The 26573-nt window shown below is 36.3% G+C and overlaps 1 protein-coding gene and 1 pseudogene across 2 annotated transcripts in view; both read left to right on the top strand.

Annotated features, from left to right (window-relative positions):
* Window positions 1-26573, top strand: part of KIAA1328 (KIAA1328 ortholog) — a 347638-nt gene that overhangs the window by 127592 nt on the left and 193473 nt on the right. The window lies entirely within an intron of this gene.
* Window positions 3135-11126, top strand: LOC105708999 (zinc finger CCHC domain-containing protein 9-like; annotated as a pseudogene).

Raw genomic sequence — 26573 nt, 5'->3', positions numbered from 1 at the left:
CTTTTGGTGTGAAATAAATGTTTGATGAATTCTTGCCTGCTCGACAGATTGAGTGACTGCTGTTTTTCCCAATACTCTTACACAGCTACTCTTACTTGGTGCCCCATTTCTCAGATAATTTGCATGAGTACTCAGAGCTCTATCTCAAAGAGAGGACACCCATCTGGAACTGTGTGGCACCCTAATGTCAATTTTTTGTTTTTAAAGTAAGGGACCACATTAATCAAACCCAGAAACAAGGTGTTTCAGAGTTACCAAGACACCACACCCCAGGTGTGGTGATTGACAAGAAAGACTCACAAGACTCATCATATAGTCTTACTCACTGTCAAGGTTTATTTTATTGTATATCATTTAATTTTATATTTTATTTTATAATTTATGAGACAGAGTCTCACTCTGTCACCCAGGCTGGAGTGCATTGGTGCAGTGTCAGTTCGCTATAACCTCCACCTTCCAGGTTCAAGAGATTCTTATGCCTCAGCCTTTCAAGTAGCTAGAATTACAGATGTGTGTCCCCATACCTGGCTAATTTTTGTATTTTAGTAGAGATAGGGTTTCACCATGTTGCCCAGATTGGCCTCCAACTCTAGGCCTCAAGTGATCGGCCTGCCTCAGCCTCCACAAGTGCTGGGATTACAGGCATGAGCCACCACACGTGGCCAAGATTTATTACTATGAAAGGAATAAAAGGAAAAGGTAACGTCTGGAAGAAAGCACATGTGATCTTATAAGACTCATCTCTAAATGGAATCACACTGTATATGCTTTGTTCCTCCAGCAATGAATTGTGACAACTCTTGTGAAATGTAATCTACCAGGGAGACTCACTAGAGACTCACAACCTCAAGTTTCTACTGGGGACTGACTGGTCACATAGGCACTCTGTCTACCATGTATCAATTTCCAGATGCCCAGGAGAAAAGCAGATGTTCAGCATGAACCACATTGTTTGTATAAACTGGTTAGCATAGTAAGATATTAGTATCAGTTAGGAAATGGTGGAAACAGTTCAGAAATCGGTTTTCATATTGCCAGCCAAGGACCAACTGTGTAAGCAGGACTTTGTAAGTGTAGCAGGCTCAGGCCAGCTATGGTAACTCTTTTCTGCTCATGAGAAATGTCTCAGTCACCATTCAGACTTGGAACTTTTAACGTATTTTAAACTTTCTTTATGTCTAGACTCTTTACTGTCTTCTTTTGGTGACCATTATTGTCATTAGGAGATTAATAGAAATATGGTATACAGTATGCCTGTTCCTTCACCTCATGTGGCCATTTCTATTTCTTGTACACGAGAGCACCAAATCTTTCTTCTTTCTCCTTGACATGTTTTCTTCTTTTGGCATTTGCTTTGCCCAGTACTTCAAGATTGTATTCCTATAGTTGCATCTGAGGTTTTAATGACAAATTTATTTTTTCTTTAAAGCTGCAGACTAGTATTGCCTTGAAAGAGCATTATGTGAACTAAGCATGGTGGCTTGTGTGTATATTCTCAGGACTTTGGAAGGCTGAGGCAGGTGGATCACTTGAAGCCAGTTCAAGACGAGCTTGGGCAACGTAGCAAGACCCCATCTCTAAAAATATTTGAAAAATATCTGTGGTGTACTCTGTATTCCCAGCTACTCAGGAAGCTGAGGTGGGAGTATCAATTAAGCCTAGGAGTTCAAAGCTACAGCGAGCTATGATTATACCATTGTACCACTCCAGCCTGGGCAACAGAGTGAGACCCTGTCTCTAAAAATAATAAAATTTAAAAATACGGTGAATAAAAAGAAAGATTATATGAATACTTGTTGGTGTGCCTCCTAAGACTTAGAAATCTTAAAGTTGAACCTCTAGTACCTCAGAGAAGGATTTATAGTTATTATAGATATAAACTGTGAGGATTATATGGGCAGACTGAGAAGTAAATTTAACCATTAAATCTAGTCTAAATCAATGTCAACTCATACTTCTGAGTAATTTAAGAATAAAGGAACTTTATTCTGCAGGTAGGGTCACAGTTAAAGCATTTCGATGAAGATAATAGGAAAGAGACATGGAAGTGATGTGACTGTGGGAGTCCACAGAATAGGAAGTAAATTATGCTGCCATAAAAACAGAATAAAGGTTGGTATAGAAATAAGAGATTATATTAATAGGAACTCCAATATGTAATATTGGTATCAAGCAGGAAGATCCAGCTATCAATCCCAAGTGAGGATTCCCACCACATGGAGGTTGGTAGCAACCATAACAGTGCCCATTACCAGAAATGAGAGACCATAGACCTCAGCCCACTGCGTCTTCTGTGGGTTCAGAATTACCAAGGAAGACTTAACCTACAAGTCACTGATTGGAACAATACTTTACTCACAGAAAGGAGAAGAGACTCAGCAAGATCACTATCTATAGTGTATACCAGTGCTATTGTCCGATTGTGTTCCCCCATATTCATGTGTTGGAAACTTAATCCCCAATGCAACATTATTGAGAGATGGGGCCTAATGGGAGGTATTATATTTAAGTTATGAGGGCCTCACCCTCATGAACAGAGTAATGCTATTATAAAAAGAACTTGCAGGAGTGGGTTCCCTTATTGCTTTTCTGCATTCTGCCATGTGAAAACACAGCATTCCTCCTCTCCAATGGAGGCAGCATTGAAAGTGCTATCTTAGAAGCAGAGAGCAGCCCTCACCAAAAACTGGCATCTTGATCTTGGATTTCCCCATCTCCTGAACTACAAGAAATAAATTTTTTTTATAAGTTATTCAATCTGTAGCATTTTGTTATTGCAGCATACATGCACTAAGACAGCTGGTCTCTCATGGCCAATGAGTTCCTTCTTAGAGCCAGTGTGGGGCAATAGATTACATGCACCCTTCACATGCTGCAGGGGAAGACCTAGTTCCCTTCCCAAAGGGGACAGATATATTGGTGGGGCTGGTCAGGGTCCATATGATGTTTTTCTTGATAAGAAAGGAGAATTTGAGGCCATGCAACAGCTCATCTTCTGTATAGAGAATGTTCCAGGCCCGGTTTACTGGTTGAGCAATCCCAGAGAGCAGTAGCAGATTGCATGATGGCTGCTTCCACAACAACTGGGCATATGCTAGAAGACTCACTGTTATACCTTTAGAATATCTGGTGATTTTTTGACTGGCCTAAGTGAAGTGAAAGGAAGTAATGAGAAGTACAGTTATTCTGGAGTTAATTCCAACTAATACGGTTTGGTTCTGTGTTCCCACTCAAATTTCATCTTATAGCTCCCATAATTTCCATGTGTTGTGGGAGGTACCCAGTAGGAGATGATTGAATTATGGGGGCTGGTCTTTGTGTTGTTCTCCTGGTAGCGAATAAATCTCACAAGATTTGACTGTATCATAAGGGAGAGTTTTCCTGCACAAGCTCTTTATGCTTGCCGCCATCCATGTAAGATGGGACTTGCTCCTCCTTGCTTTCCACCATGATTTGTGAGACTTACCCATCTACATGGAACTGTGAGTCCAATTAAACCTCTTTCTTTTGTGAATTGCCCAGTCTTGGGTATGTCTTTATCAGCAACGTGAAAATAGACCAACTAACAAGGAAACTTTAATTGGTGAGGAGCAAGTGATAGGAACTTTTAGAGATGGAGTTTATTTTAGAATTCGTATTAGTAAAATAATGCCTGGGAATAGTGTTTGTTCCCATCAGCAAGAGAAAAATTCATGATTTATAGTACATTGGGTAGAATATTCCAGTTAGATTTTTGTCTTAGTCATGGAAAATAAATAGCTCTAGGCTGAGCGCCTCTCCATACCCATCCAACAAATCAGAAAAGATAGATCTAAAAAAAAATCAAGCTGTTTCCAAGTAACTAAACTGTCACAGAATAAACCTCAGGAATATAGAAATACAAAAATATACAATACCCAAGAAGAAAATTCAAACTAGGCATGCAAAGAAGCACTAAAATGCAGCCCCCATATAGGAGAATAATCAGTCAAATTGATACAGATGATAAAATTGACAGTCAAGGATCATTAAACCATTATTATACCTACATCCCATTGGTTTATAAAGAAATAGTACCATAGAGATACCAAAAAGACACAAATTGAACTCTTTGTTTTTTGAGATGGGGTCTTGTTCAGTCACCCGGGCTGAAGTGCAGTAGTGTGAACATGGCTCAGTGCAGCCTCTTCCTCATAGGCTCAAAGGATTCTCCTGCCTCAGCCTCCCAAGTAACTGGGACTCCTAATGCATACCATGCATGACACCTGGCTAATTGTTGGATTTTTTTTTTTTTTTTAAGTAGAGATTGAGTCTTACTTTGTTGCCCAGGCTGGTCCTGAACTCCTGGGCTCAAGTGATCCACCTCAGCCTCCAGAAGTGCTGGCATTATAGGCATGAGCCACCACACCCAGCAGACTGAACTTTTGAATATGAAAACTATTATGTCTAATATGAAAAATACACTATATTGTATTAATGGGAGATTAGACATTGCAGAAGAAAAATGAGTTTGAGATAGCAGTTAGTCAGAAAAAAGTAATTTAACTAAAATCATTGAGTTGTGGGACAAATTTAAGTGATCTAATTTATGTAACTGGAGTTCCTGAAGGAGAGTTGTGAGCAGAAAAATTTTGAAGAAACAATGGCCGAAATGTTCTAAAATGATGAAAACTATAAACCCATGGATTGAAGTGCCTCAGTGAACCTCAGACACATGCAGAAAATGCACCTAGGCACATGTATACCAAAGCACATCAAAAGCAAATTGCTTGCAATCAGAGATGAACAAAAAAAATCTTAAAAGCAGCCAGAGAAAAAAAATACATGTTGCATACAATGGAAAAAAAGATAAATATGACAGCAGGTTCTTGAAGGAAATAGTGCAAACAAGAGCACATTAGAGAAACATTATAAAGTACTTTTTAAAAAATTGTCCACCTAGAATTCTATACCCAGAGAAAAAAAATTTTAAAAGCTGAAAAGCAAAGTAGAGATTTTCAGACATATAAAAGGCAGAAAAACATCATTACCAGGAGTCCACACTATAAGAAATGTTAAAGGAAATCCTTCATAAAGAAGGAAAATTATACCAGTTGGAAATATGCATAAACTAATGGCATGCACCAAAACATAACCTAATGGATAAATATATATTATTTTTTAGCATGTAAGTCATTTTAAACATAATTGTCTGTTTAAAGGAAATAATGGCATTTACTTTAGGGGTTTTAACATGTACGTAAGTAAAATATATGACTAATACTGCATTAAGGGCAAAATGAAAGTATTTTTTGTTGTATGATTTTTATCCTATATATGAAGTAATGTACTATCAGTTGAAGATAGGCTGTGATAAGCTAAAGCTGTATAATAGTGACCCTTAAGCAACCACTAAAATAGTAAGATTACACCAAATAGATGAACAAAGGAGATGATGTTGGTTTTTTAAATTAAGAAAGAGGCAGAAAAGGAGAAAGAGCAAGCAACAGATGGGACAAATAGAAATCAAATAATAGATTTCAACTTAATATATAAATAATCACATTATTTGTCAGTGGTCTAAGCCACCCTGATTAAAAAGGAGAGACTCTCAAATTGTATTTATGGGGAAGAAAAAGCAAGATACAAATATAAACTGCTTGCAAGAAACCTACATGAAATTTAAAGAAATAAACTTACGTACTCTGCTAATAGTAACCAAAAGAAAGCAGGAGTAACTATATGAACATAGAACAAAATAGACTGTGGAACAAGGAGTATTACTGGGAATAAGGGAGATCATTTTATAATGAGGACAGGACACTGCTAAATAGTGTTAACTCTGTTTTTTATATACTTAAAAGACAGAGGTAAAATATATGAAGCAAAAGCAGATATAACTTCAAAGAGAAGCCAACCAATCCACAATTATACTTGATTTCATTAGCACATTCTCAATGGTTAATAGAACAAGGAAAATCTACTAAGGACATAGAACACTTAAAAATTACTATCAACCAATTTGATATAATTGCCATTATGAGACTACTTAAGAGGAAAAAAAGGATAACCTAAATAGCTTTGTATCTGTTAAGAAAATTGAATCTGTGGCTCTGGGGGATTTGTGCACGGTAAGAAGCTGCACGACAGCGCAGTGAGGTACCTCTGATGAAATTATGTCCATGTGGGCACAAGTTAATACCACATATAACAAAAGACCCTTGTCTGCAACATCATAGGAGGACATGAAGAAGGGATCCTTTGAGGGAACAAGCCGAAACCTACCAAAGCATAAACAACTTGAAGCCAATAGGCTATCCCTTAAAAATGATGCACCCCAATCAAAACATAAAAAGAACAAAAAAAAAAAGGTACTTAAATCAAGATGTGAATGGATTCATGGAATACCTAAGATAGAATTCACAGATGGTTCACAATGGGCAAATTATAGCAACAGATAGTAAGGAAGTAAGGGAAGAAACTGCAGTTGCTTTAAAGAAAGACAGTTGATGGGAAGGAAGAAGGTTAAAGAGACAAGTGGCAAAGAAAAATGCAATGGTGTTTCTATTGTAGAAAACCTGGTCATGGAATTGCAGATTGCCCTGCGCCCTTGAAAATCAAGATACGGACACTGGAGTATGTTACAGGTGTGGGTCCACAGAGCACGAAATAACCAAGTGTAAGGCTAAAGTAGAGCCGGCTCTTAGTGAATTTCCTTTCGCAAAATGTTTTGTTTGTGGAGAAATGGGGCACCTGTCTATAGCTTGTCCTGATAATCCCAAAGGACTCTATGCTGATGGTGGTGGTTGCAAACTTTGTGGCTCTGTGGAACATTTAAGGAAAGATGGCCTGGAGAGTCAGAATTCAGATCGAATGGTCAGTTGGTCGCTGGGCAAAGGGAATGAGTGCAGATTATGAAGAAATTTTGGATGCACCTAAACCACAAAAACCTAAAACAAAAATACCTAAAGTTGTTAATTTTTGATAACAACTAGCACTGTCATTTACCACCTCATTTTTACTTTCTAAACCAGGCTCACTTAACAAGTTAGAGTTGGGCTCCCTTGTAGTCAGGACTATACTATAGATAGCAGTATGATCTGAGTGTGGTCAAAAACAATTTTCTTTATTCTGTTCATCAAATAGTACTTCTACCACTGTTTGGAAAAAATTGAAGAAAAGAATAAGATGGTTAAATGGATTCTCTAAAAGAACATATTTTAAGAGACAGAACTTAGGCATAACTAAGTGGTTGTATACCTAATTATAACAGTCATCTTTTATAAAAGCAAAATTGTGCATAAATGTGAAACACCCCTAAACAAAGGGTACAAATGAAATTTTGGTGATACTGTTTTCTTGGCTCAGAGTATCAATTTATTATTATAATAGAAATGTACAAGTTGCTAGAAAGTCTATATTTTTAAGATATGGAATAAAAATGCATTTTCTATTTAAAAAAAAGAAAATTGAATTTGTAGTTAAAAAGCTTTCTCACAAAAAAAAAAACCTCAAAGCCCAGAGACATCACTGGTAAATTCTACCAAACATTTAAGGAAGAAATACTGTATTTTCCACATAAAGTCTTCCAGAAAATTATAGAAGAGAAAATACTTACCAATTCATTGCATGATGCCAGTAATACCCCGATATGAAAACCAAAGAGAAAAGAAATTGATATCCCTCATGAATCTACATGCAAAAGTTCTAAAACTTTTTAGCAAATCAAATGGAACAATATTATAGAAACAATATTTCCTTACTTAGTGACATATATTACCAGAATACAGGTTTTAGCATTTGGAAACCAATCAACACAATTCAGCATGTTAATAAGCTAAAAAATAACCATATGTTCATCTCAATAGGTGTACCTTTTTTTTTTTTAGATGAAATCTAATATCTATTACTGATAAAAACCCTTGCCAAACTAGAAATGTAAGGGTACTTTTTCAACCCGATAAAGTACTTCTATAAAAATTCTACATCTATTAGTAGCATCATACTTAATGATGAAAGACTGAATGCTTTCCCTCAGTGATCAGGAACAAAACAAGGATATTCAGCCTTACCATATCTATTCACCATTGTACTGGAGGTTTCAGGCCATGTAATAAGAAAAAAGAAATAATAGACATTCAAATTGAGAAGGAAATGGTAAAATATTTATTCCTTATTTAAAAATAGCACGATCATCTACATAGAGATGCAATGAAATCTGCAAAAAATGTTACTAGAACTAATAAGTGAATTTCACAAAGTTATGGGCTACAACATCAATGGATTAAAATCAGTAATATTTCTGTGTCCTGGCTATGAACAAGTATAAATCAAAAATTAAAAACAATACTATTTACAAAACATTTATATGTATATGAAATACATAAAAATAAATGTGGCAATGTCAAAGACCCAGACACTTGAAAACTACAAAATATTGCTATATGGAGTTAAGACACACCTAAATAAATGAAGTGATATCTTGTGTTCATGAGATTAGGACACATGATACTGTTAAGATGTTATTTCTCTGCAAAGTAATCTAAATGTTCGATGAGGGGCTGGGCACAGTGGCTCACACCTAAAATTTAAGGATTTGGGTTGGGGAGGCCAAGTCAGGAGGATTGCTTGAGGGCAGGAGTTCAAGTCCAGTTATAGCAACACAGTAAGACTCTTTCTCTCCAAAAACTTTTTTAAAATTAGTGAGTCATGGTGGCCTGTAGTCCTAGGTACTTGGGAGGCTGAGGCAGGAGGACTGCTTGAGCCCAGCAACTCAAGGCTACAGTGAGCCAGGATCGCGCCACTGCACTCCAACCTGTGCAACAGGAATAGACCCCGTCTCAAAAAATAAAGATTCAGTGCAGTTCCAGTCACATTCTTGGACAGCGTTTTTTGTTGTTGTTTTTTGTAGAAATTGACAAATTGATTCTAAAATTTATATGGAAATGTGAAGATGCTAGAAAACCCAAAACAATGTTGAAAAAGAACAAATTCAGAGGGCTAACATTACTTATTAGTCTTATAAACCTACAATATTGGATAGGTATAAAGATAGACATCTCAGTAAAACAGAGTAGAGAATACAAAAATGGACCCAAAGAAATATGCCTAACTGGTTTTTTGGCAAAGATGCAAATAACAATGGAGAACAAGTCCGTATCCTTATGGTTATGTCACAATTTCAGGTGCATATGCAAAAAGAAATTACTGTGGATCCATATACCCTGATAAAAATGAACTCATAAGGGATCATAGACCTAACTATGAAACTTAAACTATTAAGCCCTCCAAAGAAAACAGGACAAAATCTTTGCAGCTGTAGATTAATCATAAATTATTAGATACAACAAACAGAAGGACAATCCAGAAAAGAACCAATTGAGAAAAGGACATGTAAAGATCCTCAACATTAGTTATAGGAAAATGAATATTAAAACCACCATTATATACTACTACATAGCTATTAGAATGACCAAAATTAAAAAGGCTTCCCCTATCAAAGGAAGTGGAGGAACTGGAACTCTTATGCACTGTGCTGAGAAGAAGGTAAAATTGTACAACCACTCTGCAAAATATTTTAATTTTTAAGAAAGTGTAAAACATCCATCTAACATTAATCCAAGCATTATACTAGGTATTCACTGAGAAGTGAAAGCATATAGTTACACACTAGTATTCACAGCAGCTTTTTTTTTAATAACCTCAAACTTAACCCAAACTACTCTGCAATAAATTACTGTTCATCAGGTGAACTGATAAATTGTGGTATATCTATAAAATGGAAAACTGCTCAGCAATGAAAAGCAACTACTGATACATACAATAACATGAATGAATGTCAAAGCAATTAAACTGTATTTAAAAATTTAGGCTTAGAAAACTATATACTGTGTAATTCCATTGATATAAATCTCTAGAGAAAGCAAAGTAATTTCCAATGATAGAAAGTAGATTAGTGCTTGCATGGTTGGACAGATTCAGGAGTAGTGGAGTAGGTGAAAGAATTACAGAGGGACACAAGGAGACTTTTAAAGATGGTGGATATGTTCTTGGTATTGACTGTGGTGATGGTTCCTGGATAGATACATATGCCAAAAAGCTTACCCACTGGTACACTTTAATTATGTGCAGGTGATTGCACATCAGTTATATCTCAGTAATGCCATTTAATAATGCTGTTTAAAAAAAAAAAGAGCATTTCAGCTCTTTTTCCTAAAATATATTTTACAGTGCATGATATATTTAATACACACAAAAGAAACTTGTGAGCAGTTAGTATAGCCATTATCCTAACAAACTATACATTCCTGACAAAGTGGAAATGTTTCCATTTTATTTTTAATGACACACAGGCTTTAAATGTCACTCTGTGTTTGAAACCCGCAGAAACTGGAGTGACGTTCACATAGATGAGCAATCACCTCTAATGACATTAGGCTAAACACCAGTTTCTGAAAATAACTTTTATATGAATTTTTTTCCAGATAATTTGACTTTTAAATGTTTTTAGATGAGACATCTTTATATAAGTGTATATAGATTGAAGCAGCAGGTATAAAACCTGAAATTTCCATGCTTCAACTCTTTTTAACATGCCTATTAATAGGCTACAGGTAGATACTGTACAAACTTCATTGATTTACTCTGCAATAAATTACTACTGTCCAGATCAATACATAGACAACTGTCACCATAACTTGGAAATGTTAGACATCTGGCTATATTCTAAGATACAATTCATGGTTATTTACAAACTATTTTGTGTGTGTGAAAGATTTTGTAAGTGACCACTTGGCAAGCTGCATTATTCTACTTCCTTAAGCTATATTTGAGAGTATTGATTTTTAATTATTGTCTTGCTCTAGGGCTTGCTATTTAGTGAACAAGTTGTTTTTCTGCTCATTTCTCAAGGATTCCTTCAGAATGCCAGTTAAGAGCATGGACTTTGGAGCCAAAATGCTTGGGTTTCTATCAGTAAGCTCTTCCTATCAGTAAGAAAAATAGGTTAATCCTATACATATAATTTTTACAACTTACTGTTACCTATACATATTTAATCCTATACATATAATTTCTACTGCTTACTGTTACCTTGGGCAAGTTAGTCAACACTGCTGAGTCGCAATTTCCTCATCTGCAAATGAAAATGTGATGAATATACCTAACATTATCAGTTAGAATTGAATGAGTTAATAAATGTAAAAAGATCAGTACCTAGCATGCCGTAAATGTCGTATAATAGTTCACTTGCTTATTATTGTCATGCTATTGCTGTAATTGATTTTACCTAGATTGTGAAGTAGATTCTGGTGAAAACCAAAAATATTGTCTCTTTGGGAAATGCCTTTGAGTTATTCATCTTTTATGCCTATGACATTTAGCCTGAATACTTTTGTCAACTAAGAGATTATCACATCTGTTTCTCATTTCTCTCAGTCCTGGGGTAATCTGTTCACCAGAATTGGGTGCTTTGAGAATAAAAATGAGGTAAAAAAAAAAAAAAAGTTTTTAAAAATCTTCTAAGAATAAAATTTGTAGCCATCAGTGTTCATTTGCTTTAAAAGCACAAGGGAAAAACATTTTATAAAGTGGATTGCCATGTTAAGCTGTTATTTGGATTCATCAGAATTCCTATGTAAACTTAGAGCTGTGGTCTGTCTGGACTAGCATTTGCTCTTGGGTAGGACAGTGTGTTAGGAGAGAACATTGGTAAATGTAGAGGAACTAACAGAAGCTCCAACTCCAATTTTTTAAAAAAATTCTTCTACTTTTATTCCCATCCAACATAGGTTTTTGGTTTCTTTAAATTATTAAGAAGAGAGCTTCAGCCCCAGGAAATCCAGAAGTAGCTGGGGAAATTTTAGTCATCTTGACCATGAGCCAATGAAGACAAAGGATTTTTTTTTAAGATGATTTGTTGTTAGTATATTACTTTTTAAAGACAGTTTGTTTCATCATTATTGTTAAACTAATACATTCTGGTCTTAGGAAGGAATTCAAAAATATATGGTGCATTAATTCTGAGTCTTCTGTATTATCCTTCAGCAATAACTACTGTTAACATTGTTTATTCTATATTTTTTTCCATACAGTGTCCAATACTTTAAGAAAAATGGGCTAATCCTATACATACAATTTTTACAACTTTATTTTCTTACTTAATAAAATGTATCATTTACTTTCCGAAGGAGTACATGTATATTAATGGCATTCTCTTTAATGGCCAGTGTTTTAGTGTATGAAATATATATTTTATTTAATCAATTTATATATCATACATATTATATATATATGAACAAATAAATAATTTATATATATAAACAAGTATATTAAATATACATTATATATAAATATAAATATATTAAATATGTATAAATATATTAAATACATAAATATATATTTATTTATGATATGTAATATATTTATATATCATATATATTTCATATTTATATTAAATATATAAATATATATTTTATATTTATATTAAATATATAATATATATTTTATATTTATGTCAAATATATAATATATTTTTTATATTTATGTCAAATATATAATATACATTTTATATTTATGTCAAATATATAATATAATTTTATATTTATGTCAAATATATAATATATATTTTATATTTATATTAAATATATTTATATTATATATATTATGTATATTATATATAAATACATATTTATATACTATATAATATATAAATATATAATATATAATATAATATATATATAATATATAAATATGTTTATATATTCATATATATTATATATAAATTGATTAAATTTGATATATTTTACATATTACATAAAATACATAATATATATGTAATATATATAACATATATTAGATGTATTATATATATATTTATGTATTTTATATAATATAGTATATAATGTAAAAATATATATATATTATATATAAATTGATTAAATGAAATATGATATATTCATATACTAAAATTTAACCTATTTATATATATACTGGTGATGGGCATGGTGGCTCATGCTTGTAATCCCAGCACTTTGGCAGGCCTAAGTGGGCAGATCACCTGAGGTCAGGAATTCACAACCAGCCTGGTCAACATGGTGAAACCCCATCTCTACTAAAATACAAAAATTAGCTGGGTGTGGTGGCACACACCTGTAATCCCAGATAGTCGGGAGGCTGAGCAGGTGAACTGCTTGAACCCAGGAGGCAGAGGCTGAGTGAGCAGATATCACACCACTGCACTCCAGCCTGGGCAACAGAACAAGACTCCATCTCAAAAACAAATATATATATATATATATATATATATATAGGCAGGGGGAAGTTCTAATTTTCTTCTGTTACAGAGAATACAGCAGTGAACATCCTTGTACATGTAATTTTGAACATGTTTGTGTTTCTATTTGTTAAATTCCCTAAAATGGAAATGCATAGTCACAGAATATTTTTTGAAAAATGTTTTAAATGGTACATTTTGAATTATAGGTGCTATGTTGAGAAAAAAGTCACTTGTACTTTTATAACATTATTAGTAATGGGAATGCCAGCCTTTGCCTTGCCTTCAATTGAGATAGCTCTTTGTATAAACAGTTAACTGTGATTTTTAGATATCCCAGAGAATAGCTCACTTTGCCTATTATTCTTGCTTCTTCTATTTATTTATTGGTCCTTAATTTATTTTAAAAGTTAAATGTTTTAAATTCTAAAAGTTACATTACAGAAAATTTTGAAAACAAAGGTTAAGAAAAATATCCATAGTCATTCTGAGTTTTACCTTTATTTGAAAAACATAGTCCTATAGCTGTGTGCTTACAATTCTTAATTCTGTATTTATCACTTAATCTGTTTTGAATTTTCTCTTGCTGCATAGATTGTTAGGTTTAACATGGTTTAATCATTTCACTATACTTGGCAAATTAAGATTTCGACTCTGGCTTTTATTACTTGAGTCTTCAAATTTTTCCTTGTTCATTAATTTCTTCATGTGCCAAAAAACTTCTATTAATAATAAATACTATGAATTCTGTTAACTAACCACAAATGCCTAGTAGTTGTATGCCAACAAAACAACAGCAAAACAAAAACCTTGAGACTTTACTGGGTAGATTTATTTTCCTCAGGATATTTGGCACTTCTTTCAGCTTTCAGATTCATGAAGATGAAAACAGTAAAATAAATTGTTTCAGTTATCTATTGCTGCTTAACAAACTACCACAAATCTTAGACAACCACTATTCTTGAATTTGAGCTAGGTTCAGTTATATAGTTCTTCTGCTGATAGTGACTGTGGTCATACTTAAGTGGCTACATGCAGCTGACATGTTAGCTATGGCTCTAGCATGGCTAGGCCTCTAAGTTGGGCTCAGGGCCTCTCTCCTTATGTAGCGCCTCCACATAATTTATACGACAAAGTAGCTAGACTTCTTACCCAGAGTGCAAAAAAATGGAACCTGCCAGGTCTTTTTACAGATGGGGCCAGAGCTAGGAATATATCTGTGAGTTAAAATGGACAGCTTGATTTCCTTGAAAACTGGCATAAGACAAGGATGCCCTCTCTCACCACTCCTATTCAACATAGTATTGGAAGTTCTGGCCCAGGCAATCAGTCAAGAGAAAGAAATAAAAGGTATTCAAATAGGTAAAGAGGAAGTCAAATTGTCTGTATTTGCAGATGACATGATTGTATATTTAGAAAACCCCTGTCTCAGCCCAAAATCTTAACCTGATAAGCAACTTCAGCAAAGTCTCAGGATACAAAATCAATGTGCAAAAATCACAAGCATTTCTATACACCAATAACAGAGCGCCAAATCATGAGTGAATTCCCATTCACAATTGCTACAAAGAGAATTAAATACCTAGGAATACAACTTACAAGGGGTGTGAAGGACCTCTTCAAGGAGAACTACAAACCACTGCTCAAGGAACTAAGAGAGAACACAAACAATTGGAAAAACATTCCATGCTCATGGTTAGGAAGAATCAAGATCATGAAAATGCCCATACAGCCCAAAGCACATATATGCCATGGAATACTATGCAGCCGTAAAAAAGGATGAGTTTATGTCCTTTGCAGGGACATAGATGAAGCTGGAAACCATCATTCTCAGCACCTGACATAAGAACAGAAAACTAAACACTGCATGTTCACTCATAAGTGGGAGTTGAACAATGAGAACACAGGGACACAGGGAGGGGAACATCACATAGCAAGGACTGTTGAGGGGAGGGGCTTAGGGAGGGATAGCCTTAGGAGAAATACCTAATGTAGATGACAGGGTGATGGATGCAGCAAACCACCATGGCATGTGTATATCTATGTACCAAACCTGCACGTTCTACACATGTACTTGGAGCTTAAAGTACAATTTTAAAAAACTGGGGGAGGACAGCTTAGCCAAAAGGGATTACTGGGAGTTGTAGTTGTTTGGGGGCCACCAGTGTAACACTGTCACAGATGGCATCTAATGGTGATTTTAATTTGAATTTTTTAGATTAGCAGAGTTGAACATTTTCTCAAGGTATGTTGTTGTTTTCCTTTCTGTGAAATGTCTTTAAGTTTTTGCCCACTCTTGAGTAATTTGTCTTTTCATATTGATTTGTAGAAGTTCTTCATATAATCTGGATATTAATCCTTTGGTTATGTGTGTTACAGCCATCTTTGACCAGTTTATAGTTTCTTTGCTGTCTTTATGCTGCTTTTGATAAATGAAATTCTTAATTTAATGGTAATTGAATTTATCCATCTTTTATGGTGTTTTTTACGCCTTTTCTCCAAGGCATAAAATATTCTTGTACATTATCTTCTAAATATTTTATAGTTCTATCTTTTACATGTAGGTTTCTAATTCACTTGCACTTAATTTTAGAAATTGATGCAAGGCAAAGGTCCAATATCTTTTTGTTTTTGCCATATGTGGCCTTTCTTTATACTATACTTTTGGTTTAGTTCTGCTGTATCTTAAATGTTGTATGTTCATCATTGATAGATTATTTTTGCTGGAGCACAGCCATGCAGTTCTGGAAACAAGCTACTTAAGAGGAATTCAGTATGTAATTTGGCATTTTTATGAATAATAGGATCAAACAGCTATAATTCTGTGAGGAGATAACATTTGAGCTGAGACCTCAAATATTAAAAACTAACTTTATAAAGAGCCAAAGGAAGAATGTTCCTGACAGAGGGCATAGCAAGTATTCCTGACAACTGGAATAAAGAGGTACTTAAAATTTGTAAAAACGAACCAGGCTCAGTGGTCCTATAACCATAGCATTTTGGAAGGCCTAGACAAGTTAGTTGATCGCTTGAGTCCAGGAGTTTGATTCCAGCCTGGGCAACATGGTGAAACCTCGTCTCTACAAATATATCAAAAAAATTAGTTGGGTGGGATGGTGTGCACCTGTAGTCCCAGCTCCTTGGGAGGCTAAGGTTGAAGAATCACTGGAGCTTCGGAGGCCAAGGTTGCGTGAGCTGAGATCATGCTACTGCACTTCAACCTGGGTGAGAGAGTGGGATCCTGTCTCAAAAAAAAAAAAAGTGAAAGAAATTGGCCAGGCGCGGTGGCTCATGCCTGTAATTCCAGCACTTTGGGAGGCTGAGGCAGGCAGATCACCTGAGATCAGGAGTTTGACACCAACCTTGCCAACGTGGTGAAACACTGTCTACTAAAAATGCAAAAATTAGCCGGGCATGGTAGCACATACTTGTAATCCCAGTTACTCGGGAGGCTGAGGCAGGAGAATCACTTGAACCTAGGAGACAAAGGTTGCAGTGAGCCAAGATTGCACCATTGCACACTCTGGGATAGTACAATGGTGCGACAAAAGACTTTATCTCAAAAAAAAAAAGGTAATAAAAATGAAAAGCTGAACAAGGAAGTCATGGTTCATGATGTAGTATTATCTAAAACGAGGCCAGATTCTAAGGAGTGGAATCATAGAAAGGAAATTCCATTGGCCTCTATACTTAGAATATTATTTCAAGTATCTGTTTTAATAAACATAGTCTGACATCTTACATTCTATGAATTTAATCACATATTTTGTTTCTGTAGTGATGAATATTTATATATTTTATGTTTGTAGACTTTTTCAGAATATATCTGTATAACAGAGCATGGAAGATCCAATCTCTGGATAGAATACAAATGCTAAAACCTTGATGGGAAAAAAAATGGTATAGCTAATAAAAGTTGGATAGTGAGGGGGAGATGTACTGATTTTCTTATTGTACAGAATGGAAATTCAAGAAATATAGTATAAAGTAATGGATCAAGTCGAGATTACATTTATTCAAAGTTTGAAAAGTAATTTATCTAAGAACTAAAGACATAACTATACAGGTATAAAAGACATATAAAAACATAAAGGTATAAAAGATATAAAGACAACTATTAAAAAAACTTTAAAGGATTTAGTATAAGTAAGGCAAATTCTGTCATGGGGAGGAAATCACAGGATCTTGCTTAATTTGTAAGTGTAATTGAAGAAATAAAAGTCTAATCATATTTAAAGTTTTGGGGGTTAACACTAAAATGATTAAAGTCAGAAATGGAGAGGAGGGTTTAATTATCTCTATGGAATGAGATTAGCAGTAACAAACAGTGGTATTTTATTTTATTCCATAACTTTATATTTCTAGTATTGTGTGCATTTGTTACTTTAAGTACTACAAATAGAAGATTAAAAAAAAAGGAAAGCTAAAGCTACAATTCTATGATGAAAGAATGACAATTGTGAAAAACTGAGGAATATCAGTTGGACATGTAGGATAGAATTATTTTCCATTTCAAGAAAATTTCTACTCTGTAGTAGTTTAATTAAAATGAATCTAGTTGAGTTAGAAAATTAAACTTATGACAATACCATGGATACATTCATTCATTCAATAAACATTGATAAGTGGAATAAATCTCATATTGTTACTCCCTGTGCCTGTCCCTGGTGTGCTTCAAGCTAGTCTGAAGGAAAGCTCACAATGGTTTCTGTTGAATGAATGTAATATGTATTTTTCTTTGATATTTGAAGTATAAAGTATTGAAATTTCAAAGAATTTTTTATATCATCTTCAGTGGAAGGGGAACTTTTTCTATAACACATAACCAGGAGTCATAATCTCAATGGACAAGACTCAAACCATGTGTTTTTTTAGAACATATTCTCTCCCTTGGTGATCCTGATGTGTACCCCTAGTTAAGAACCACTCATTTCATCTAACCACTTCTTTTACAGAAGTGAAAACTTAAGCACTGTGGTTTGCATAGCTAGTTAGTGGCAGAGCATAGGTTGACTCCTAGCATCACATGTTTTTTAATGCTCTAGTTCTGAAAAACTGGTCTACATGTAGTTTTTATAGTCTAGAGTGTTTTCCTGACTCATTCTGCTTATTTTAGCTTATACTTACATTTCTTTTAAAGACCTTTTAATAGCTTACCTCTTTCTAAAACATACTATCTCCTTCTTAAATAAACTTCTAATCATCCCACCTCTTTTCAGCCTCACGTCTACTTACATTTTTTGGTAATACTCAGTATTTCCAATTCCTGAGCCAATACCATTTAGCCTACTTGTGAATTAGGTTTCTGATTTGTTCATGCTGAATCAGTTACCAATTCATTCACCCACTTTCTAACATTCAAAGTTTTGTTGGTATATTTTCCAATTTTTCAATTTATTTCTGTATGCCTATACTTTTTACAAGTTTCAAATGAAAAAAAATTAATAGAGAAGAATTACTGACACAGTAGTAAACAACAAAATGACATGACTGCTCTTAAAATTGCATGTGTAATGAACTGCTGTGTTGATGTGTTATTACTCAAGCCTCTAGCGGGGTATCTATTTCTTGTACTTGGTCAGATGATTGGATTTGGAAAAACTTTAAATATACTTTTCTTTTATTCCTCCTTTTCTAGGGTATAGGAAAGTCTTTCGCTAGTGGTTTTTAAGTAAAATTAAATTTGCACTTTTTCAGTTTCCCTGGTAGAACTAAAAGTAAAGTGTACAGCTTCTACAAGGGATTGGAAGAACTTCCTTATTGTATGGGGAGAAATTGGCTGACAGCAATAATAATGATTACTTTTGTTTATTGGTCACTTCTCTGTGCCACTTGCTTTATAAACATTTTATTAGTCCTCAAAATGTTAAAAGTAGGTATTGTTGTCTCCTTTTCACAAATGATGAAATAGCTTTGCTAAGGTTAAGTAACTTACCCAGCGTTACACAGATATTCTTAGGGACACTCCTCAAACCTCTGACTCTGAAATTCATTTTTCCCCACTTTCTACCTTGTTAGACTCATAATTATTTTAATAACATCAGTACAACAATAATAGTCAACACTTATTCTATACCACGTACTATTTTAAGCTCTTTATATAGAGACATGCAATTCTCAGTTTAACCTCATGAGATAGGCACCAGTATTGTCTTAAGGAGGTCAGGGAGATTAAGTAACTTGCTCCAAGTCAATTACTCACAGCTGTAATGAGTAGAGCCATGATTCTATCACCATTGTTTGGCTGTTATTGAAGTATGTGAGAATATTTATGATTGTTTTAATTGATTACTTAATCTGTTAAAAGGGCTCTAAATTTTAAAAACAGTGATATTTGAGATTTTTCTTAAAGCTCTGTGAAGATAATGTGAAAAATAAATGTCTTACCATAGTTTAAGGCTTCTAGTTAGTATACCAACCCTTGCCAAGAAGAAGTGAATAAATGGGGATGAGAGGAGGAGGAGGAAGAGGGTGTATTTTGTTTCTGTATTCAAGTTCTGGGATTAACACTCGCAGATTGAGAAAAGTTAAAGAATTGTCTCTAAAATACCTTCTTTATTATGCTGTACTTTCTTTAATGTTTCTAATTTCAAGAGAGAAAATAGCATGTATTCATCCGGTCTTCACTATATTAGGAGGCTGAAGATAGCATGTATTGATTATCTTGGTAAATTTTTAGGAGAAAATTTCTTAATGTCCAGAATTAAACATTTGGATGTGTTATAACACTGCCTGTCTCTAACTTGGACATGCACATTGGATTTGGTTTTCTGTCTGTTCTGTGACACTATGAGACATTGAAATAGAAGGAAATTATTCTGAGGTTCCTGGTTGATACTTTGACTTTCTGGTATTAAACTACTTGCTTATTAGGTTTGCCTCCTTCTTCCTCCACTCCTCTTTCTCCTCCCCTCCCCCCACCAAAAAAATTAAAAGGAAGACTAGTAGACAGTCCTTCAGGAAATATTTTGGTCTTTCTTTTTTTTTTCTTTTTTTTTTTTTTATTGCATTTTAGGTTTTGGGGTACATGTGAAAAACATGCAAAGTTGTTGCATAGGTGCATTCATGGCAGTGTGATTTGCTGCCTCCCTCCCCCTCACCCATATCTGGCATTTCTCCCCATGCTATCCCTCCCCAACTCCCCTCCCCGCTGTCCCCCCCACTCCCCCACAACAGACCCCCGTGTACAGTGCTCCCCTCCCTGTGTCCATGTGTTCTCCTTGTTCAACACCCTCCTATGAGTGAGAACATGTGGTGTTTGGTTTTGTGTTCTTGTGTCAGTTTGCTGAGAATGATGGTTTCCAGGTTCATCCATGTCCCTACAAAGGACGCGAACTCCTCATTTTTAATGGCTGCATAATATTCCATGGTGTATATGTGCCACATTTTTCCTGTCCAGTCTATCATCGATGGGCATTTGGGCTGGTTCCAGGTCTTTGCTATTGTAAACTGTGCTGCAATGAACATTCGTGTGCATGTGTCCTTATAGTAGAACGATTTATAATCCTTTGGATATATGCCCAGTAATGGGATTGCTGGGTCAAATGGAATTTCTATTTCTAGGTCCTTGAGGAATCGCCACACTGTTTTCCACAGTGGTTGAACTAATTTACACTCCCACCAACAGTGTAAAAGTGTTCCTATTTCTCCACATCCTCTCCAGCATCTATTTTCTCCAGATTTTTTAATGATCGCCATTCTAACTGGTGTGAGATGGTATCTCAATGTAGTTTTGATTTGCATTTCTCTAATGACCAGTGATGATGAGCATTTTTTCATGTTTGTTGGCCTCTTGTATGTCTTCTTTTGTAAAGTATCTGTTCATATCCTTCGCCCATTTTTGAATGGGCTTGTTTGTTTTTTTCTTGTAAATCTTTTTTAGCTCGTTGTAAATTCTGGATATCAGCCCTTTGTCAGATGGGTAGGCTGCAAAAATTTTTTCCCATTCTGTTGGTTGCCGATTCACTCTATTGACTGTTTCTTTTGCCGTGCAGAAGCTGTGGAGTTTGATTAGGTCCCATTTGTCTATTTTGGCTTTTGTTGCCAATGCTTTTGGTGTTTTGGTCATAAAGTCCTTGCCTACGCCTATGTCCTGAATGGTTTTGCCTAGGTTTCCTTCTAGTGTTTTTATGGTGTTAGGCCTTATGTTTAAGTCTTTAATCCATCTGGAGTCAATTTTAGTGTAAGGTGTCAGGAAGGGGTCGAGTTTCTGCTTTCTGCATATGGTTAGCCAGTTTTCCCAACACCACTTATTGAACAGGGAATCCTTTCCCCATTGCTTGTTTTTATCAGGTTTGTCAAAGATCGGGTGGTTGTAGATATGTTGTGTCGCCTCCGATGCCTCTGTTCTGTTCCATTGGTCTATATCTCTGTTTTGGTACCAGTACCATGCTGTTTTGATTACCGTAGCCTTGTAGTAGAGTTTGAAGTCCGGTAGTGTGATGCCTCCTGCTATGTTCTTTTTGCTTAGAATTGACTTGGCTATGCGGGCTCTCTTTTGGTTCCATATGAAGTTTAAGGTGGTTTTTTCCAGTTCTGTGAAGAAGGTCATTGGTAGCTTGATGGGGATAGCGTTGAATCTGTAAATTACTTTGGGCAGTATGGCCATTTTCACGATATTAATTCTTCCTAACCATGAACATGGAATGTTTCTCCATCTGTTTGTGTCCTCTCTTATTTCGTTGAGCAGTGGTTTGTAGTTCTCCTTGAAGAGGTCCTTTACGTTCCTTGTTAGTTGTATTCCTAGGTATTTTATTCTCTTTGTAGCAATTGTGAATGGCAGTTCGTTCTTGATTTGGCTCTCTTTAAGTCTATTATTGGTGTATAGGAATGCTTGTGATTTTTGCACATTGATTTTGTATCCTGAGACTTTGCTGAAGTTGCTTATCAGTTTCAGGAGATTTTGGGCTGAGATGATAGGGTCTTCTAGATATACAATCATGTCATCTGCAAATAGAGACAATTTGACTTCCTCCTTTCCTAATTGAATACCCTTTATTTCTTTTTCTTGTCTGATTGCTCTGGCTAGAACTTCCAGTACTATATTGAACAGGAGTGGTGAGAGAGGGCATCCTTGTCTAGTGCCCGATTTCAAAGGGAATGCTTCCAGTTTTTGCCCATTCAGTATGATATTGGCTGTTGGTTTGTCATAAATAGCTTTTATTATTTTGAGGTACGTTCCGTCGATACCTAGTTTATTGAGAGTTTTTAGCATAAAGGGCTGTTGAATTTTGTCGAAGGCCTTCTCTGCATCAATTGAGATAATCATGTGGTTTTTGTCTTTGGTTCTGTTTATGTGGTGAATTACATTTATAGACTTGCGTATATTGAACCAGCCTTGCATCCCCGGGATGAATCCTACTTGATCATGGTGGATAAGCTTTTTGATGTGCTGTTGCAATCGGCTTGCCAGTATTTTATTGAAGATTTTTGCATCTATGTTCATCATGGATATTGGCCTGTAATTTTCTTTTCTTGTTGAGTCTCTGCCGGGTTTTGGTATTAGGATGATGTTGGTCTCATAAAATGATTTGGGAAGGATTCCTTCTTTTTGGATTATTTGAAATAGTTTCAGTAGGAATGGTATCAGTTCCTCTTTGTATGTCTGGTAGAATTCGGCTGTGAACCCATCTGGACCTGGGCTTTTTTTGGGTGGTAGGCTCTTTATTGCTGCCTCGACTTCAGACCTTGTTATTGGTCTATTCAGGGTTTCGACTTCTTCCTGGTTTAGGCTTGGGAGGAGGCAAGTGTCCAGGAATTTATCCATTTCTTCCAGGTTTTCTAGTTTATGTGCATAGAGTTGTTTGTAATAATCTCTGATGATGGTTTGAATTTCTCTGGCATCTGTGGTGATATCCCCTTTATCATTTTTTACTGCATCTATTTGGTTATTCTCTCTTTTCTTTTTTATTAGTCTGGCTAGTGGTCTGTCTATTTTGTTGATCTTTTCAAAAAACCAGCTCCTGGATTTATTGATTTTTTGAAGGGTTTTTCGTGTCTCTATCTCCTTCAATTCTGCTTTGATCTTAGTTATTTCTTGTCTTCTGCTAGGTTTTGAATTTTTTTGATCTTGCTCCTCTAGCTCTTTCAATTTTGACGATAGAGTGTCAATTTTAGATCTCTCCTTTCTTCTCATGTGGGCACCTATTGCTATATATTTTCCTCTAGAGACTGCTTTAAATGTGTCCCAGAGATTCTGGTATGTGGTGTCTTCGTTCTCGTTGGTTTCAAAGAACATCTTTATTTCTGCCTTCATTTCAGTGTTTATCCAGTCAACATTCAGGAGAAAGTTGTTCAATTTCCATGAGGCTGTGCGGTTCTGGGTTGGCTTCTGAATTCTGAGTTCTAACTTGATTGCACTGTGGTCTGAGAGACTGTTTGTTATGGTTTCCGTTCTTTTGCATTTGCTGAGGAGTGATTTACTTCCAATTATGTGGTCAATTTTAGAGTAGGTGTGATGTGGTGCTGAGAAGAATGTATATTCTGTGGATTTGGGGTAGAGAGTTCTGCAAATGTCTATTAGGTTTGCTTGGTCCAGGTCTGAGTTCAAATCCTGGATATCCTTGTTAATTTTCTGTCTTGTTGATCTGTCTAATATTGACAATGGGGTGTTGAAGTCTCCCACTATTATTGTGTGGGAGTCAAGGTCTCTTTGTAAGTCTTTAAGAACTTGCCTTATGTATCTGGGTGCTCCTGTATTGGGTGCATATATATTTAGGATCGTTAGCTCTTCTTGTTGCATTGATCCTTTTACCATTATGTAATGTCCTTCTTTGTCTCTTTTGATCTTTGTTGCTTTAAAGTCTATTTTATCAGAGATGAGAATTGCAACTCCTGCTTTTTTTTGTTCTCCATTTGCTTGGTAAATCTTCCTCCATCCCTTTATTTTGAGCCTTTGTGTATCCTTGCTTGTGAGGTGGGTTTCCTGGATACAGCACACTGATGGGTTTTGGCTTTTTATCCAATTTGCCAATCTGTGTCTTTTGATTGGGGCATTTAGTCCGTTTACATTTAGGGTTAATATTGTTATGTGTGAATTTGATCCTGTCATTTTGATGCTAGCTGGCTGATTTTCCCATTGGTTGATGCAGATTCTTCATTGTGTTGATGTTCTTTACCATTTCGTGCATTTTTGGAGTGGCTGGTACTGGTTGTTTTTTTCTATGTGTAGTGCCTCCTTCAGGAGCTCTTGTAAAGCTGGTCTGGTGGTGATGAAATCTCTGAGTGCTTGCTTGTTCTCAAAGGATTTTATTTTTCCTTCACTTATGAAGCTTAGTTTGGCTGGATATGAAATTCTGGGTTGAAAGTTCTTTTCTTTAAGGATGTTGAATATCGGCCCCCACTCCCTTCTGGCCTGTAGGGTTTCTGCTGAGAGATCTGCTGTAAGTCTGATGGGCTTCCCTTTGTGGGTAACCCGACCTTTCTCTCTGGCTGCCCTTAGTATTTTCTCCTTCATTTCAACCCTGGCGAATCTGACGATTATGTGCCTTGGGGTTGCTCTTCTAGAGGAATATCTTTGTGGTGTTCTCTGTATTTCCTGGACTTGAATATTGGCCTGCCTTGCTAGGTTGGGGAAGTTTTCCTGGATAATATCCTGAAGAGTATTTTCCAGCTTGGATGCATTCTCTTCGTCACATTCAGGTACACCTATCAAACGTAGATTAGGTCTTTTCACATAGTCCCATATTTCTTGTTGACTCTGTTCATTCCTTTTTACCCTGTTTTCTCTAATCTTGCCTTCTCGTTTTATTTCATTGAGTTGATCTTCGACCTCTGATATCCTTTCTTCTGCTTGGTCAATTCGGCTGTTGAAACTTGTGCATGCTTCACGAAGTTCTCGTGTTGTGTTTTTCAGCTCCATCAATTCGCTCATATTCCTCTCTAAGTTGTCCATTCTCGTTAACATTTCGTCAAGTCTTTTTTCAAGGTTCTTAGTTTCTTTGCATTGGGTTAGAACATGTTCTTTTAGCTCACGGAAGTTTCTTATTATCCACTTTCGGAAAGCTGATTCTGTCATTTCATCACGCTCATTCTCCATCCAGTCTTGTTCCCTTGCTGGTGAGGAGTTGTGCTCCCTTGTAGGAGGAGAGGTGTTCTGGTTTTGGGTGTTTTCATCCTTTTTGCGCTGGTTTCTTCCCATCTTTGTGGATTTATCCACCTATCGACTTTGTAGTTGCTGTCTTTCTGATTTTGGTAATTTTAAGTCTGTAGTAGCTGAACTCATAAACCCCCTTTTCTTCCCCCTAGGTGGTCTGTCCCAGGGATTTAGGGCGTTATGATTTTCCGCTGTTGCCATGGTTTTCCCTGCCCACAAGGTGGCAGCCTAGTCACACTCAGCCTGCAGAGGCTTCGTTGAGCTGCTGTGGGCAAATTGTCCTGGGAACTGCAGGGTGTTTCCCGGTGGGTGACGCCCCTCCTCCACAGAGCTGGACCGTCCCGTGTTCAGCCGTGTTTCCGGAGGCGTCCTCTTTGCCCAGGAAACTCTTGGGTTGAGTCCCTGCCTCAGCTCCCCTTGCTTGCCCAGAGGGGATCCGGTCTCGCTCACTCTGCACAAGGGGCCGCTGCTCCCTGCCTCGGGTGCAGGCAGAGCAGCCGCGCCAGTCCAACCAACGGCGCTGGCAACCCGTGGACCTTCGCCACCTGTGAATCTCCTGGTCTGTGGGCAGTAAAAATCCACTGCCCTGTGAGCCGCTGCATCAGTCAAAGCAGCGGCTCTGAGATTCGTGGCGCGCCCTTTCCCGGGAGTGTCCTGGCTTGAATCCCTGCTTCAGCTCCCCTTGCTGGCTCAGAGGTGATTCAGTCTCTCTCGCTCTGTACGTGGATCCGCCGCCCCCCACCTCAGGGCGTAGGCCGAGCGGCGCGCCGCTCCGCTCAAACCAGCGGCGCTGGTGACCCGTGTGGCTCTTCCTCCTGTTAATCCCCTGGTCTGTGGTCAGTGAAAATCTGTCTGGAAATGCGGCGTCCACTCACCCTCTGCGCCTTCTTTCGGAGCTGCGATCCCGACTTCCTCCTAATCGGCCATCTTCATATTTTGGTCTTTCTATAACTGGTATGACCCATTAGTAGTCTGGCTTCATTCGTTCAAACACTTAAGTATGAATAATTACTTTTTCATTTTGATGATTTAGCATTTATGATTTAGGAAGGAGTATATTTAATTCCTCCCTTTCCTCCCTTCCTTATTAAGATTTTGCAGTTTGGTTTGTACAGCAAGGTTCTATGACTTTCATGAAAGGCAGCTAAGAGTGACTTTCCAACACAGGGAAAGGGTGAGAGAATTCCAGCAGCTCCTAACTCCAGTCTGGAATTGTGCAATTTTGGCTACAGGAGAGCCCCTTGATCC

This window comes from Aotus nancymaae, unplaced genomic scaffold (assembly GCF_030222135.1).
Source record: "Aotus nancymaae isolate 86718 unplaced genomic scaffold, 86718_ANA_hifiasm-v0.15.2.pri h1tg000020l, whole genome shotgun sequence".
NCBI classification, from domain to species: Eukaryota; Metazoa; Chordata; class Mammalia; order Primates; family Aotidae; genus Aotus; species Aotus nancymaae.
This window is presented reverse-complemented; position numbering and strand designations above follow the sequence as displayed.